The sequence below is a fragment of the Triticum aestivum genome, chromosome 2A (genome assembly GCF_018294505.1).
Source record: "Triticum aestivum cultivar Chinese Spring chromosome 2A, IWGSC CS RefSeq v2.1, whole genome shotgun sequence".
Lineage (NCBI taxonomy): Eukaryota > Viridiplantae > Streptophyta > Magnoliopsida > Poales > Poaceae > Triticum > Triticum aestivum.
Genome location: NC_057797.1, coordinates 739,023,071 through 739,029,359, shown reverse-complemented (window position 1 = coordinate 739,029,359; position 6,289 = coordinate 739,023,071).

Sequence of the window (6,289 nt, the reverse complement as noted above, 5' to 3'; positions counted from 1 at the left end):
GCCGCCTCCCCGCCCCGGCCGCGCCTCCTCCTCCCCGCCCCGACGTCCCCTCCTGCCTCCCCTGCGCCGCCGCGGCCCGGCCGCCCTCCCGCCTCCCATCAAATCCGTCAGCTCCGCTGATCCGGACGAGGCAGAGCACAAGCTCCCGGTCGGATTTGGCCTCGAGGGCCTCCGGGGCCCGATCCAAAGCCGCCATGGCCGTCCCCGCGTGAGCCCCATTGTCCTGCGTGGCCGGCGACTGATCCCGCTTCGACCTCGCCCGTGCTTCACACGTGGGAGATGACCACGCGCCTCTTCTTCACCCGCGCTGCAGCTGCGCCGTGCGGGAGCAACGCCGGCCTGCGCGTGCCTCCAGGCTCCAGTGGCCGTGCAGCACGTGCGTATCAGAAGGCTGCATGTTCTTGATTATCCTCTGAATCTGAAAGCCTACTGGCAGCAATCACAGATGCGGCAAAGTATCTACGGCGGCAGCAAATTTTACTTGCTAATCTCCTTGCGTGTTGCGCTGGATGAATTTAGCAATTACGATGGATGGATCCATGTGTGTTGTGCTTAATTGCTTCTTTCTGAACATGTGCAGTACTAGCAAAATCCAGCTTAGTTTCAGTTTTTAGAAGTTTCAATAGTAGAACTCACTTTTGGCAGTATAGTTCAAAGAAGACAGCTGGTTCAATGACAGTTTTAAAGGTTGGGGTTGACGCAAAGACTAGAACCCTCAAATCCAACCCTTAAAGCAGTTTAAGGGTTGGGTTTGAGGGTTCTAGTCTTTGCCCTTGTTTTTCAACCCTTAAAAGTGTCAAAAAGTGGCACTTCTCAACCCTTAAAACTGCTACAAGGGTTTGAGGGTTTAGGGGTTCTACTAGTAATGCTCTAAGGGAGCTCCCTGTCTTGGTTTGCAGCAAGTATGTTCAGCACGCCGCCGCCAGCCACAAGCATCGCCGTGAGGAGGACAAAAGTGAGAATGGTACCTTCGACAAATCAATCTCATTCCCCCCTTCTTTGCGACGCAGATAGATCACACTAATTCAACAAGTATGTCCGATTTGTTGTTCACAAATTAAACAATAAGGCAATTAGGATCTGAATCTTTGAGATGTTTAGCTTTACATGTTCATTAGGGATTTGTTGTTGCTGAAAGGGAGCAAAATAGAGGGAATATCTTTTTCCAAAAAAAGTTTACATATTGAGTTGTACGCCTGTACTTTAGAATGTAATCTTGGTATTCAAACTGCATCATACCATTACTAAAAAGATTTGGAATTTATCTTGTATGTGATTGATTTGTAGGGCTGTAGGCTGGTGAGGTCTAGTTATAGCACAATGCTTCAGACTAATATCAAAGGAATAAATTGATCAATAAGTTTCAGCCATGGTTAGCCTCTCTTGCAATTTTGTGATGTCAGGTTTTAGCCATACTTTTTGTGTCAACGGATGCAGATTAGGTTGGTAGCCTACATCTATTTCTTTGCAGTTTTTCCGTGTTGTTTGGCTAATAGTTCTACTCTGTATCATCTCCAAACAAGGGTTAATTAGCTATCTTTAGCTCTTACATGCAGCACAAACATTGCATGCATTTGTACATATATAGCAGGATTTAGATCCCTTTGTTTTTACATGGCAGAACTACCACTATGTGTGTTATTAGCTTGATTCAGTATGCGTAGTATTCCATCCATTGTCTCTATTCATTGTCTCTCTTCGGTTCTTTCTCTGCGAAATCTTAATTTCTGGACTGCAAGTTAGAATGTGCGAAACTAACTGTTTTCCTTTCTGGTTAGGGTTCTCATTACTAACCTGCATTTCTTAATTTAGTTATAATTTTATCAATAATTCATTGTTCTTATTCTATGATTTGAAGTGTAACATTGCCATTTTACTAATAATTTCTTGCTGACATTGTAGTCTGGGGTTGTACTATCTGTTTGCTTCATAAAAAATAAATATTGAAAGGTGGTTCACGGATATATTGAGCTACCTAACATACCATGATGTCATGATCTTGCTGTAAACTTAGACCTGGCTATATTTATTTATTTTTCTATCAAATGCTAGAAGTACTGAGATGTCTGTCAATTGACAAGGTTCTTATACTTGTCAATTTGTATGCTTTAAGTAGAGTAATACAGTCTGGCTGAAACATTACTCACATTTCAGTTAAGTTTATTATGATCCACTTACTGGGAGAAGATATTATTGTTATTGTTAGTTGTTACCCGTTTCTATCTTATCATGGAGGGTGTAAGTGGTGACTTGTATATATTCGTCCATGTTGAAGCAGAACAAGGCATCCACAGAGAAGGTCTCAAATTTGTATTTTGATATAATGATTGGTTACACCGATGCAGTTTTAGGAACAATAGTGAAGGTGAGTTATCGAAACTCGAAAGATCGAAACCTTTTTTGACATGTAATTGTTGTCCTCAAGTTAGATCACACAAAACTTACATGTTGCCTTATAACTGAAATATATCCTCTGTTAATTCCATAATTGTGCATTCTTATTTTGTGCTACAAAGACTCCCACTTAAGCTTAATCGAGAAATCAACCTTGTTATTCAGGTTGAGGCAATGGAGGGATTGAATGATCTTTATTATTATTTTGCATATAACCTTACATGTTGAGGTTTTTCCTTTGTGTCCTTCGCTAGCTCGTGCATGTATGTTAGTGATGGACAACCACAAAGACTAAATGCTAATTGGGTTCTATTTATTACTCTGATCTTGTGGTTTAAAATGGTTTGTGTAAACCACACTTTGAATATTAAGATATTCATGATGCTATTATTTTTTAATCATGCATGATTCTTTACATGTCTTAGTCAAAGCATAAAGATTTCGTTGAAGTTGCACATGACAAAGTTGTGCTGCTACGTAAAATGGACGCATAGAACGAGCCGAGGCACTCAAACAATGCAAGTGCCCACAAAACCGTCTCAAGAGGCGCCACCAGGTGGCGCCCCAACCACTAGTGTGGTCAACAGGTCAAGGGATATAGTTGATCGATGTCGTGGGCTTTATTTCCAGAGAGAAGGAGCTGATGGATGATTCTTCTCGGGAGCAAAGAAGTGATGGATGCATGATGATACAGCGTCATTTTTTAGGTAACCGGGTGGCTTTAGTAATCATTGTTAGATAATAACGAGATAAAAGAGACACAAGAGCACACAGATTTTTACGTGGAAACCCTTGCGGGAGAAAACCACAGACGCACAAAGGCGCAATCATTATGAGGAGGAGTATTACAAGTACGAGACGATTGGCCGTCTGAGGTGCGACTACATAGGGTATATAAAAGGGCAATACATGAGAGTCCTTGGAGGACAAGTAAACGAGTTGTACTCGTACACGTTGACGTCAACACAAAGGCCCACACCGGTTGTACTACGTCTAGTCCAACACGGTATAATTTGGATCACAATTTAACAATCTCCACCTTGATCCAAATTTCCTCCAGTAGTCGAAGAAAGTGAATAACTCCATCCAAATCAGCTTAAACACCTTGTGCGTCAAAGTCCATAGGACTAGTGAGAAATACCAACTAAGCCTGAGCAAAGCTCAAACTTATTGGTCGGAACTAGCTTTGTCATCATATCAGCAGGATTATCATGAGTACTTATCTTGCATATCTTCAAATCACCTTCAGCAACAACATCTCGAATATAGTGATATCTGACATCAATGTGCTTTGTTCTCTCATGATACATTGGATTCTTTGTAAGATATATAGCACTTTGACTGTCACTAAATACGGTAGGGCAAGATGAGTCTCCACAAAGCTCAGTGTACAAACCTCTCAACCAGATAGCTTCTTTGCATGCCTCAGAAATAGCCATATACTCGACATTAGTAGTGGAACATGCCACAATGGACTGCAAAGTTGCTCTCCAACTCACAGTACAACCACCAATGGTGAAAACATAACCTGTGAGTGATCTTCTCTTATCCAAATGACCAGCAAAATCAGAATCAACAAAACCAACAAGTCCATCTCTAGTTTTCCCAAACTGTAAATAAGAATTAGAAGTACCACGCAGGTATCTGAAAATCCACTGAACTGCTTTCCAATGCTCTTTTCCAGGATTAGCCATGTATCTACTGACAACACTCAATGCATATGATAAATCCGGACGAGAACAAACCATGGCATACATAAGTGAACCAACTGCACTCGAATAGGGAACTCTAGACATGTACTCAATATCTGCATCTGACTTAGGACATAAAGCTGATGATAATTTGAAGTGTGCAGCTAACGGATTACTCACCGGCTTGGCATTATGCATATTAAAACGACGAAGAACTTTATCAATATATCCTCTCTGACTTAGATATACTTTTCCAGATGGTCTATCTCTAGATATTTCCATGCCAAGTATTTTCTTTGCTGCACCCAAATTCTTCATCTCAAATTCATTACTCAATTGCTTCTTTAGTTCATTAATCTCTGACATACTCTTTGCAGCAATAAGCATATCATCAACATAAAGGAGCAAATAAACAGTTGAACCTTTGACAGTTTTCAAATAAACACAACTATCATAATTAGACCTTTTGAAACCTTGAGAGAGCATAAAGGTGTCAAATCTCTTGTACCACTGTCTAGGGGATTGCTTCAATCCATAAAGAGATTTCTTTAACTTACAGACAAGCTTTTCTTTTCCAGGAATAACAAAACCTTCAGGTTGTTCCATATAAATATCCTCTTCTAATTCTCCATGTAAGAATGCAGTTTTAACATCCAATTGTTTAAGCTCAAGATCATGCATGTCAACAATACTGAGTAAAGTGCGAATAGAGCTATGCTTCACAACAGGAGAAAAGACTTTGTTATAGTCAATACCTGAAATCTGACTGTAACCTTTAGCAACTAACCTTGCTTTATATCTTGTCTCATCCTTAGGAGAAACACCTTCTTTCCTCTTGAAAACCCACTTGCAACAAATAGGTTTCTTCTCTCTAGGTAATCTTACTAAATCCCAAGTGCCATTCTTTTCAAGTGATTCCATCTCATCATGCATAGCAGTCATCCACTTATTACTATCACCAGAAATAATAGCCTCGGAATATGAAGAAGGTTTAGCATTACCTTCAATTTCTTCTGCAACAGATAAAGCAAAAGAAACAATATTGCACTCTTCAATTAACCTGTCTGGTTTATTAATACCCCGCCTGACTCTGTCACGTGCGAGATTCCGGCTGGGTGGAACAATAAGCTGATTTGGAGTGGGAGTGACATTATCATCATCAACGACGGGTTCATCATGTGCATCAACAATTTCATTACCAGATGTATCACCTGAATCAATAACATGCTCCACCTGAACAGTAGGCTGCTGAATAGGAGGCTGTTGTTCACTCTCAACAGGAACATTAGTAGATGAAACATCATGTAACATAGCAGATTCATTAAAGATAACATTTATGCTAATAACAACCTTCTGGGTTTCAGGATTCCATAATTTAAAACCTTTAACACCAGACTTATAACCAAGAAAGATGCACTTAATAGCCCTAGGCTCCAATTTTCCGTTATCAACATGAGCATAAGTAGTGCAACCAAAAACTCCCAACTGTGAATAATCAGCAGGTGAACCAGACCATACCTCAATTGAAGTTTTCTTATTAAGAGCAATAGTGTAACGCCCCGAGACCGATGTGCCAGGTATCGTCCAGTTATTCGTTGTTGTTGCCTTATCATTGCTTGCGTGTCATGCATTGCATATCATGTCATCATGTGCATTTCATTTGCATACGTGTTCGTCTCATGCATCCGAGCATTTTCCCCGTTGTCCATTTTGCATTTCGGCGCTCCGTTCTCCTCCGGTGGTCATTTCTACCTTCTTCTCGTGTATGGGGATTAAACATTTCCGGATTGGACCGAGACTTGCCAAGCGGCCTTGGTTTACTACCGGTAGACCGCCTGTCAAGTTTCGTACCATTTGGACTTCGTTTGATACTCCAACGGTTAACCGAGGGACCGAAAAGGCCTCGTGTGTGTTGCAGCCCAACACCCCTCCAAAGTGGCCCAAAACCCACCTAAACCTCCTCCATCATCTCGGTCGTTCGATCACGATCACGTGGCCAAAAATCGCACCTCATTTAGACTTTCCTAGCTCCTCCTACCTCTATAAATAGGCCCCTCCCCGAAATTTCGGGTCATTTCCAACCCTAACCTAGTCTCCTCCCACCTCTCGCCGCCGGACACGTCCGATTCGGGCCGGACGTGTCCGACTTGCCCCGCCGCCGCCACATGTCGCCGCCCCGTTGGCGCGTCCGCCGCCCCCGCGCC